This window comes from Leopardus geoffroyi, chromosome C2 (assembly GCF_018350155.1).
Source record: "Leopardus geoffroyi isolate Oge1 chromosome C2, O.geoffroyi_Oge1_pat1.0, whole genome shotgun sequence".
NCBI classification, from domain to species: Eukaryota; Metazoa; Chordata; class Mammalia; order Carnivora; family Felidae; genus Leopardus; species Leopardus geoffroyi.
The window spans coordinates 134,976,095-134,988,424 of NC_059333.1; the positions used below are offsets into that span (position 1 = coordinate 134,976,095).

The window sequence follows — 12,330 nt, forward strand, 5'->3', positions numbered from 1 at the left end:
TGTACAACAACTAAGCAAATGACAAATCAAGAAAGAGACAATTTCAAAACCTGGCAGAGCAGCAACCTTAATCTATGCTCCCAGTATGGAATCCTGGTCCCAGAGACAGAACAGACTTTATTCACAAATTTGTGTGAATATCTGGTCTCACCTTCTGGGGGCTACCTGAAGGGCTGATGCAAGCTGCTCATTTCTGTTTCACCTAACTCAGAACTCTAGCTAGAAAACCAATAGTCATCTGAAAACAGAGCAAGAAGAACCACCTAAAAATGCTTGGAACAAAAGTTACTATCTAAGCACATAATAAATCACCTAAAGCACAGTAGCAAAAGATTTCTTTGACAAATTAAGAGTACAGATGGAAATGTGAAGACTATATGCATGCCCACAACAGTATACATGCTCAGAAAAACCTGAGATCCCTAAACTTCCACCTTGGACTGACCACTGGGCTCAGTGCAAGCCTGGCTAAGTGAAGGACTGCCCCAACACAGAATTGGGAAAGGTATTCATTCTTCTATATGTTTGTTCAGAATATTTTAGCTTTTGTTTTAGTTGCTGGTATTCAAGGAAGTCTCTGTCAAAACACTAGCTGAACACAAGCTAAGGAACAAAGAATTTACCATACATGACAAGGAATAAAGTCCTTGCCCCCCCCCAAAAAAAAAGTGGTTTGAGAAAAAAAATCACTTAAAAAAAATGGACTATTAGAGCCTTTAACAAACAAACAAAAAAACCTTAAGGGGAAAGTACAAATGACAGAGTTATCACATTATAATATTCATATGCCCAGTTGCCAACTACAAACACAAATCACAAAGCATAGAAAGAAACAGGAAAATATGGCCCATCCAAAGGAAGAAAATTGACAAGAATATCCCTGAGAAAATCCCACATAAAATACTTACTAGAAAGGCCTTAAAACAAGTCTTAAATATATTCAAAAAGCTTAAACATGAAAAAGAACAAAAACAATTCAGAAAACCATGTATTAACAAAATTAGAGCATCGACAAAGAAACAGAAGTTACAAAAAGGAAGCAAGCAAATTCTAAAACTGAAAAGCAAAAGAACTGCAATGAAAAAACAGAAATCACCAGAGTGACTCAAGAGCAATTTCAGCAACAGAAGAAGAATCAGTGAGCTTGAATGTAGGACATCTGTAATTGAGTCTGGGAGAGAGAAAAAAAATGAAAAAAAGTGAACAGGACCTAGGAGATACAGTGAGACACCATCAAGCAGACCAACATAGACAATACGGGAGTCTCAAGGGGAAGAGAAGGAAAGGAACAGAGTATTTGAAAACGTCAAAACTCTTCCCACGTTAGATGAAATCCATGAATCTACAAATCCAAGAAGCTCGATAAGTGCTAGGTAGGATAAACTCAGAGACCCACTCTAATAAAATTGTTGAAGCCCAAAGACAAAGAGAGAATCTTGAAAGTACCATGACAGAAGTGACTCATCATGTACAGGGAAGCCTCAGTAAGATTAATGGCTCATTTCTCTTCAGAAACCATGCAGGCCAGAAGGCAGTGGAATGACAAGTTTAGGTACTGAAAGAAGAAACTCTGAGATGGTTCTTTTTATGTGTCAACGTGACTGAGCGTGTCTGAGTACCCAGATATTTGGTCAAACATTATTCCAGATATGTCTGTGACAGTGTTTCTGGCTAAGGTTAACATTTGAATTGGTAGACTGAGTAAAGCAGGTTGCCCTCCATAACATGGGTAAGGCCTCATCCAGATAATCGAAGACGAACATTGAACAAAAAGGCTGAGTAAGAATGAACTCCTCCTGCCTGAGTGCTTTGAGCTGAGTCTTCAGTCTTTTCCTGACTTTGGAGTTGAACTGAAACACTGGCTCTCCTTAGATCTGGAGCCTGTCAATATTTAGACTAAAACTTATATCATTAGCAATCCTAGTTCTCAGGCCTTCAGACTCTGACAGGAACTACACCATTGGCTCTCTTGGGTCTCCAGCTTACTGACTGCAGATCTTGGGACTTCTCAGCCCCCCAAAATCACTAGAGACAATTCCTTATAATGCATGCCTAAGAAAATAATGTATGTGCATGCATGTATGCACACATACACTCTATTGGTTCTGGTTCTCTGGAAAACCCTGCCTAATACAACTGTCATCCAAGAATTTTGTATCTGCCAAAAACATCCTTTAAAAATAACAGAGAAATTAAGACATTCCCAGATAAAACAAAAGTTAACACAGTTCACTACCACTAGACCCATCCTACAAGTAATGCTAAGGGGAGTTGTTTAGTCTAAATGAAAAACACTAGAAAGGAACTCAAAGCCATATGAATAAAGATCTCCAAGAAAGGTAAAACACAAATATAAAGACCACTATTATGGTACCTCTTACTTGTAGCCTCATTTTTTATTTCCTACAAGATTTAAAATACATTTTAAAAATTATAAATATGTTATTGGGATACGATGTATAAAGATGCATCCTGAAACAAAAACAACATAAAGCATGGGAGAACAGAGGTATTATAGGCACAGGAATTTGTATGCCATTACAGTTAAGCTGGTATCAATTTGACCTAGACTGTTATAAATTTAGAATGCCAGAAGTCATCCTCACGGTAACCACAAAGAAATATCTAAAAATATATACACAAAGAAATAAGGAGGGAATCAAAACAATTCACTACAAAAATCAAGTAAACATACAAAAAAAGACACTAATGGAGGGGCAAAAATGGAATAAGACATTCAGGAAACACCTAACAAAATAGCAGAGGCACGTCCTTCTTTATCAGCAATTATTTTAAATTTTTTTTTTCAACGTTTATTTATTTTTGGGACAAAGAGAAACAGAGCATGAACGGGGGAGGGGCAGAGAGAGAGGGAGACACAGAATCGGAAACAGGCTCCAGGCTCTGAGCCATCAGCCCAGAGCCCGACGCGGCACTCGAACTCACGGACCGCGAGATCGTGACCTGGCTGAAGTCGGACGCTTAACCGACCACCCAGGCGCCCCTATCAGCAATTATTTTAAATGTGAACAAAAAAAAAAACATCCAACAGAACAGAAGAATAAACAGTTCTACAATAATAGTTGAAGATTTCAATCCACTACTTTCCATAATGGATAGAACATCCAGCAAGAAGATCAATAAGGAAAAAAGAGAACATAACCAACACTATAAACTAGTTAGACTTAATAGGCACATATAAAACACTCTACAGAACAACAATATATTCATCCCATGTGCATATGAAAACATTCTCCAGGAAAGACTATACGTTATACCACGAAACAAGTCTCAATAATTTAAAAAGACTGAAATTATACAAAGGATCTTTTCTGACCACAATGGAATAAAACTAGACATCAATTACAGAAGGAAATTTCATAAATATGTAGAAATTAATACATCCTAAACAACCAGTTGGTAACAGAAGAAATCACAAGAGAAATCAGAAATTAGAGACAAACAGAAACGCAAAACATATCAAAACTTATACTATACATTGAGGTTGTGCTCAAATGAGTATTTATACCTGTAAATGCCTACATTAAGAAGAAAGATCTCAAATCAATAATCTAACTTTACACCTTGAGAACTGAGAAAAAGAAGAGCAAACTAAACCCAAAGTTATCAGAAGAAAGGAAATAATAACGATCAGAGATAAAATTAAGAAAACCATATAATCAACAAAACCAAGAACTATTCTTTGAGATCAATAAAATTGACAAACCTATGGCTAGAAAAAAAAAAAAAAGACACAACTAAAATCACAGATGAAAGCAGAAACATTACTATAGACCTTAGAGAAACAAAAAGGATAAGAAAATAATGTAAACAATTTTATGCCAACAAATTAGATAACCCAGAGGAATGGACACATTGCTAGAAATATACAAATTACATAAACTGACTCAAGAAGAAAAAGAAAAATCTCAACGACCTAAACTACTAGAGATTGAATCAGTAATTAAAAACCTCCCAATAAAGAGAAGTCCAGGACCAGATGGCTTCACTAGTGAATTATACCGAACATTTAAAGAATTAACACCAATTCTTTTCAAACTCTTACAAAAAATTAGTGAGAAGGGAACACTTCCCAACTCATTCTATGAAGCCAGTATTACTCTGACACCAAGGACAAAGGTTTCACATAAAAAGGAAACTACAGACCAATATCCTTTTGACTATAATCAGGAATGTCCAACAAAGTTCTAACAAGCTAAACCCAGTGGCATATTAAAAGGACTGTACATCATGACCAAGTAGAATTTATCCCAGGAATTCAAGGATGACTCAACATAACAAAAATCAGTCAATGTGATACACCTTAATAAAATGAAGGAAAAAAAGCACATGATCATCTCAACCAATGCAGAAAATGCACTTAACAATATTCAGACAACCCTTTCATTATAAAAAGTTAGAAAATGAGGAATTAAGTGAACTTTCTCAACAGGATAAAGGGCACTTTACCAAAAATCCACAGCTAACAGCATATTCATGGTGAAAGACTGAACCTTTTCTCCTTAAGATCAGGACAAAGAGGGGCGCCTGGGTGGCGCAGTCGGTTAAGCGTCCGACTTCAGCCAGGTCACGATCTCGCGGTCTGTGAGTTCGAGCCCCGCGTCAGGCTCTGGGCTGATGGCTCAGAGCCTGGAGCCTGTTTCCGATTCTGTGTCTCCCTCTCTCTCTGCCCCTCCCCCGTTCATGCTCTGTCTCTCTCTGTCCCAAAAATAAATAAACGTTGAAAAAAAAAATTAAAAAAAAAAAAAAAAAAGATCAGGACAAAGACTAGGATGCCTATTTTTACTACTACAATTCAACAATGTACCCAAAGTTCTAGCCAGAGCAATGAGACAAGAAAATGTGAAAAATAAAAGGCACCCAAATTGGGAAGAAGTACAACTATCTCTATTCACAAATGAAATGATCCTACGTTTATATAACAAAATTCCAAAGAATCCATAAGAAAGCCACTAGACCAAATAAACAATTTCTGCAAAGTTGCAGGTTACAAGATCAACATACAAAAATCAGTTGTGTTTTTATCTATCTTCAATGAATGACCCAAAAAGACAATTTAAAAAGTTATTCTATTTACAAAACCAGCAAAAAGAATAAAATACCCAGAAATAAATTTAGCTAAAGGAAAGACTTATACACTGAAATTTAGAAAAGAATGCTAAAAGAAATTAGAGTTGACCTAAATAAGTGTTAAGATATTCTACACTCGTGGGTAGGAAAACTTGATATTGTTAAGATATAAATACTATTCAAAGTGATCTACAGATTCAGTGCAATCTCTATCAAAATCCCAATAGCCCTTGTTGCAGAAATGGCAAAGCCTATGGCTAAACAACACGGAATTTATTTAGAGATGATGAAATGTTCTAAAAACTGACACCTGGGAGGCTCAGTCAGTTGAAAATCCAACTCTTGATTTCAGCTCAGGTCATGATCCCTAGGTCATGGGATCAAGCCCTATGTTAGGCTCCATGCTGAATGTGCTGCCTGCTTGAGATTCTTTCTCTCTCCCCCTCTACCCCTTTTCCCCACTCACATGCCCTATAAATAAAATAAAAAATAAACAGCTGATTAAAAACTGATTGTAGGGGAGCCTGGGTAGCTCAGTTAGTTGAGCATCCAATTCTTAATTTCAGTTCAATTCTTGATCTCACAGTTGGTGGAACCAAGCTCCACATCAGGCCTTGCCCTAACAGCACAGAGCCTGCTTGGGATTCTCTCTTTCTCTCTCCCCCAAAACACATAAATATTTTTTAAAAAATAGATTATAGTGATGGCTGAACAACTCTGAAAATCTTAAAGCCAATGAGTCGTACACTTTTAAATAAGTGGCTGAGATAGACTATATATGCCCAAAACAATTAAAATTGTTCAAATATATATATACGCATGCATATATACACGTGTATATACATGCATATATATATATACACATATGTATGTGTATATATACATATGTATGTATGTGTACATATGTGTGTGTGTATATATATATATATATATATATATATATATATATATATTTCTCCTTCACTAATATTCTCCATTTACTCTCTTCATGGATCTCTAAAATGTATTCATTTATAACACTGTCTAGCTGATATCTCCTAAATCTTTGCCATCAGCCCTGACCTTTCTCCTAAACTCAAGACCTAAATACCCACACTTCCTGCTGTATTCGTGGCAAGAGAAGTCATATCAGTCACAAAGTTCAAATTGATTTTCAGACTTCAACACACTGTTTCAGCTAACAGGTCTTTTCCTCCCATACCAGGAATTCTGGTATCTCTCCGTCACCACCACCTACTCTACCCCCCACATTCAGTAACCAATTTCTGTCAGTTCTACCTCTGTAACATCTTTGCTTTCAACAAAGTCATTTTTTCAAAACAGCATAATTTCCTTTCCTTCAATTCCTCTTCTCTCCAATATAGCAACATATTCCCAAATATCGGTCAAGAAATTCACAATGTAATATGTACCATACCTTTCCCTTTTAAAACCCTTCAATAGCTTCCCACTCACTACAGAATAAAATTCCCCTTCTCCACAGCTTTATCTACAAAACCTTTTATATGTCATTCTTGAACACTAAAAAAAAAAAAAAAAAAACACCACTTACCATTACTTTAGCACATCATGGCTTTCTTGCCCAGGTGCTTTTTCTAGGAACTTCATTTGACTTAACTAAATTCCTCATCCTCCAAAACATAGATGCCTTTATTATTCTCTCAAAATATACTTTTCTTCAAGTTTAAGATGTCATCAAATTATAGACATCTGTCAATGTTAGAAATGTTAAAATGTGGAAAAAAATATATGCCATAGACACAGTAAAATACAATAAATATCTTCTTCCTCTTAATTTCTTCAATACAATGTTTGGATTTCATTAACTTATATCTCAGGCCTCATATTATGAATTAATGTCTGTTGACCACTTTATAGACTTCGTGATGACAAAAATTCTGTCTTGCTCATCTATGATACAGTAGCAATCCCATTAGAGTTTGAGTAAGACAACCCAGACCAGAGTGTGTAAAGAAAGAAAATAGCACTAATAACATCTATCTCACATTCATTATCAGAATAAATTACAGAATATACATTAAAATCAATGTGTAAAGTGGATCTTATTCAAATGCAGGATTTTGGTATTTTAAAAGATATATTTACTAAAATTAAATGTCACACTGCAAATCTGTCACTCTTCAATATCAGAAACTACATTAAGGAATACAGGAAATTTTTCTCAAGGAAATTTCTACAGGAAATTGCTTCATCCTATAATACTTCAGTAACAGAACAATCACCTGACTCTAGGAGAACAAAGCACTCCTCCAGCACTCCAAAACAGACTAGTGAGTGTACAATTAGTGAATGTATCCTATGCCTGCTTCTAGAGAGCAGAGTCTGTGACTTATTCATGTTTCTGGTCCTAGGATTCTCAAAAAGAACAAATAACAGAGTATCCAAAAAGGCATGCGTAGTTTGAAAACAAAACAACATTCATTTCTTTATTTTGAAAGTTGTATTAGTTTGAATTTTCAAACATAAAAGAAGGGTATATCAAAGTAGAGCATAGGCACTGACATGAAATGAATGACTAAGACATGAGGCTACCTTTGAGAGTTTCATGTCCATCACTCCTCTATTGCCTGGACCAGTAGAATATTCCTCTTTTCAGGTCTCCTACCTCTAGATCCCACCCTCCTGAACCCAGCTTTTACACTTAGGGAAAATTACAGCAACAAAAAAGCTAATCAGTCCACTTCACTTCCCCTCCAACAGTTGCCTATCTGCTTGAGAATAAAAACAACCTGGCCTCTCCCAAGGCCCATATTTTGAGCCAAACTTGAATCTCTAGCAAGTGACTGAAATTTCTTAAGCTCTTTCAAGCTTTTGAGCCTTTGCTCAAGCTTCTCCTTCCAGCAGCTTCCTTTCCCCTCCCTTGACCAATTCTGACCAATCATTTAAAACTCAGCTCAAGTTTCCCAACTCCTGAGAGCATTCCACAAACTACAAGCCTAGGTTAATGGCTCCTCCCTTGAGTTCCTACAGAAAAACATGTTCCCTATCTCTAACTTATCACACATCCTACTGAAATTTAAAAATTAAAAGTATCCTCTTAAAAAAAAAGTTTCTTCCAGTAGACTCTGAGTACCACAAAACCAAGAACCAAGTGGTTTCCACTTTGTAGCTCATTTATCTGAACAGTGCCACTCAGTAAATGTCTTTACTAAACTGAAATACTGACCATAATGTTGGTTTCCAAGGAATTATTTCTTTCCACTGTAGAAACAAAGAAAGAAAAAAAGAAAGAAAAAAGGAAGGAAGGAAGGAGGGAAGGAAGGAAGATAGAAAGGAGGGAGGGAGGGAACTGAGAGGGTTTTTTGGTTAGGTTCTTCTGTCTGTTGGGGTTTTTGATTTGTTTGTTTTTTTAGCTAGGTCTTCTTAACAGCTAATACAACACAAGAGCACAGGTGTCTTGATGACTATCATAAACTAGCAACATAACTACATGTTTTCAGATCTATTCTCCAGGCTTACCCTGTACTGCTCTGTAGCACAGGCAACTCCATTTTCCAAGCAACATTGCCCTCTCATTTCCAGGGAGATTTGGCCAGTGAGAGTGGCTAATGATTGATAGAAGGCAAAAGAGGAAGAAGCCAAGAGTATTTCTCCTCCATTCTTCCCACTCCCTGACACATCCTTGGCAGAAGCTTTGTCTCTTCCATAACTCCAGTTCCCTCCAGAAGTCCCGCCCCCTGACATCCCTGCCCCTATCACGAAGCCCCAGCTATGGCTCTAGCTCCCCTACAGGGCTCTGGCTTCAGAACTCTGACAACACCAGCTTTTCTCATCTTCCCCGAGTCCTAACAGCATCAGAGGCTTCGGATATTATTAATATCTGATTTGTCTCACAGTTCCGTTTGGTTTCTCAGCAATACCTGTACAACCAGTTCCTGAATTAACTCTCCTCTGTTGAAAGACCTACTGTGGTTAATGTATTCTGGATGAATCCTGTTTTTAAATGTCATTTAAAATAAAGCGTATCAGAAAGTGTAATACCTCAGCATACTAGAGCATAAAAACTTTTAATCTTGAAGAAAACTTATTACACAAAATTATTATTCTGAATACGGGGTGGCAAGGGTGGGGGGACAGGAGGGAACCATGCATTTAATTCTTAAAGATAAAGAAGCTAACATTTTATTCATACCAAAGTGCTCCTCAGTGGAATGAAGTCTTTCCTCAGCTGCAATGTTTGCCTGAATTAAGTCAATCACTTATAATAAAAATGTCACTTTTTAAAAACTTATTTGGTAGAGGAGAAAATTGGAAGGATTATGGGAGTTGGAGTCACTGCAGGCCAAGACATCTGTTCAGAGGGGGGAAAAATGTTAAAGACCTCCTGTCAGTGACTTATCCAAATCAGTCCTTTTTCAAGACAAACCCAACTAATCAGTTAAAAGACATACCTTTAACCATTCATCTTATATCCTAAATTTCTTAAAAGATCATAACGTGTTAAAGTGAAAAGAATCGCTTTAATATAAATAAGAGCATAAGCTGTAAATGGTTCAATATTAACAACTGACTATTACAGGACTTCTCAATTCCCCTTTCATGTCATTACTACATGAAATCCTCCAAATAGAACTAGTCTAATAAAATAATTCAGTAATCATTCACCATCTATAAAATATTTCAGGAAATGAAACCCTTTTAGAGCACAGAGAACATCTACTATTTGGTTTTATTTTGTGAATAAAAATATTTCTTAATCATTGAAATAGTTTGTTCTGGATCCCACAGAAAAATATTAGACGATAATCCCCAAACTAAAGAAAAAATCAATTTAAGAGTACAGACTTTGGAAGAATGAGATAGTAAAGAGAGAAGGACCTCATGTTAACAACAAGAAGCACGTCCTGAGAAACCACACACTACTAGGCATTTTACATAAATCACCTCATTTTACTTACAACCCTACAAGGCAATGTCACAGTGAGGAAATGGAAACCCAAAAAAGGTTACATAGTTTTTCCAAGCAACTTGACCAGCAACTGGTAGAAGTAAAATTTGAGATCAGTCTTACCCGGCTCTAGAATCTGATTCTCCTTTACTTTCTCTAGAACAGTATTTCCTGTGGGTGATTTCAAGTTAAAAATGAACCAGAGGGGGTGCCTGGGTGGCTCAGTCGGCTGAGCACCAACTTTTGATTTCGGCTCAGGTCATGACTGTAGGTTCCTGGGATTGAGGCCCACATCAGGCTCTGCACTGAGCAAGGAGCCTGCTTAAGATTCTCTCTCTTTCCCCCTCTGCCCCTCTCCCTGCTTGCACTCTCTAAAATTAAAAAAAAAAAAAAAAAAAAAAAAAAAAAAAAAGTTAAAATTAAATAAAATTTTTTTAATTAAAAAAAATACATGAACCAGAGAATTACTTAAGGTGGGGGGGAGGGGGGGAGGGCAAAATGACATGACAATCTCTAGCTAGTATTTTTTTTTTAATTTTTTTTCTCTAGCTAGTATTTTAAATTGTATTTAATAATATCAAACTCTCCACATTTTTAACCTAAATAATACTTGTATAAATAAAAAGAGAGCTTTCCTTAGCATCAACTATGTGTCGAGATCTGCAAACAGATAAAAAAAAAAACCTACCTAAAACAGTTCATAATTATCAATTAGTTTCTCATTGACACAAAAGCTCAAAAATGATTATCAACCTCTCAAAGTCACCATCCAACCTACTCCCCTAATTTTGTAATTATTTATCATCATATGTGGATAGAATAACCTTGTCAGATCTTCTCGATTAATTATTTGTCCTATTTGTCTGATTAATGTCTGAAAGTTTGGTGAAATCTGAGTTACTATCCTAGCCCCTCTGTGCAAACTTTGACATCTGCTTTCTAGCTATTATGCAGTCACCAATACCCTCTACGTGGATATTCCTTTCTAAAATACACCTGGCTCCACCAAGAGAATATCGTTTACATCACAATTCAGTACACATACACATATTATACAACTGAAAAAAACATTTGATGACTACCATGTTTACACTCACTGTACACAATGCACCTGATATTTTCTAATTTATCTTAATCACAGGAGCAACCCACTAAAACAACCTCACAAATCACTAACATGCTACTAGAACACCACTCTAGAACCCAAACCCATTAAGAAAGTCCTGACACGACATGAAGATTTTTCCTTCCTCTTTCTTTCCAAACGAAAGGAGAAAAAAGTTAATGAGGAAAGAAAAATAAGGGTAAAAGGTACTATATGCCTCCAAAAGTTTTCCCTAAAAGTATAATGATTCTTGGGAATTATTTTTAACAACATACTCATATTTCATCATTATGGTAAAATATATATAACATAAAATTTCCCATTTTAACCATTCTTAATTGTATAACTCAGTAGCGTTAAGTACATTCACAACGGTACCACCGTCACCATTATCCATTTTCAGAACTTTTGCATCATCCCAAAAAGAAGCTCCATCCCAACTAACAGTAATTCCCTATTCCCCTTCCCCCAACCCCTGGTAAACTCTAGTTAATTTTTATAAGATTTTATAAACATAAACAAAAGAAGTGAAAATAAAATATGAACACCTATAGACACATGACCCAGACTCAACAAATTATCAAATTTTGCTATATTTATTTACCTGCCCCAAACCTCCTGTCATTTTACCCCTACTTACTTAGAAAATAAAAAACTTCAGATTCTTCTTACAAACCACAATGTCGTTATCACAGCTAACAATATTAACAAGAATTCCTTGGTATCATCAACATTGAAATTTTATAAATATAGTCAACTTAATTATAAAAAATACTTGTTTTCACCAAACTTCTCATTGATCCTCTCAATACTGCAATGATTTCTGAATAATTTCATGTATAACTGTTTAATAAAAGATAATTATGATTCAAGACTAAAAATACCACAATGTTTCAAATGAAAGCTTTCTGAGGAATTCTACAGAGAGACTATGGTTCTCTACTAAAAACACAAAATATTACTTAGTATCTCATAAATGGAATGTTTTCTCAGCAAAACAGCACAAAAGTAACCTAGTGTAATCAGATAGCATCATTATTTATTTTATATAAGCAATCATTACTAACTAGAAAAGCCTATTTGTCTAGTATTGTTTTTTTTAATGGACTAGTAGATGAAATTAAGAAAAACCTAGGTAACTTTTCTTTAACCTAGCAGTGTTCTTAACAGTGTTGTAAAATGTGAAGATATGATTGTACCTAAAAACCTTTTTGGTTCTGTAAAA

The 12,330-nt window shown here is 35.7% G+C and overlaps 1 protein-coding gene across 16 annotated transcripts in view; it reads right to left on the reverse strand.

Moving 5' to 3' along the window:
* The window catches only part of TBC1D5 (TBC1 domain family member 5), a 539,941-nt gene that overhangs the window by 511,865 nt on the left and 15,746 nt on the right, over positions 1-12,330 (reverse strand). For 3 of the 16 annotated variants that reach the window (XM_045503727.1, XM_045503729.1, XM_045503728.1), the window contains exon 1: positions 6,644-6,793. The exons of 12 other annotated variants lie outside the window; for them this stretch is intronic. The gene's annotated coding sequence lies outside the window, so the exon portion shown is untranslated. Of the gene's footprint in view, positions 1-6,643; positions 6,797-12,330 lie in introns of those variants that run through there. One more of the 16 variants, XM_045503739.1, reaches the window with a different exon arrangement.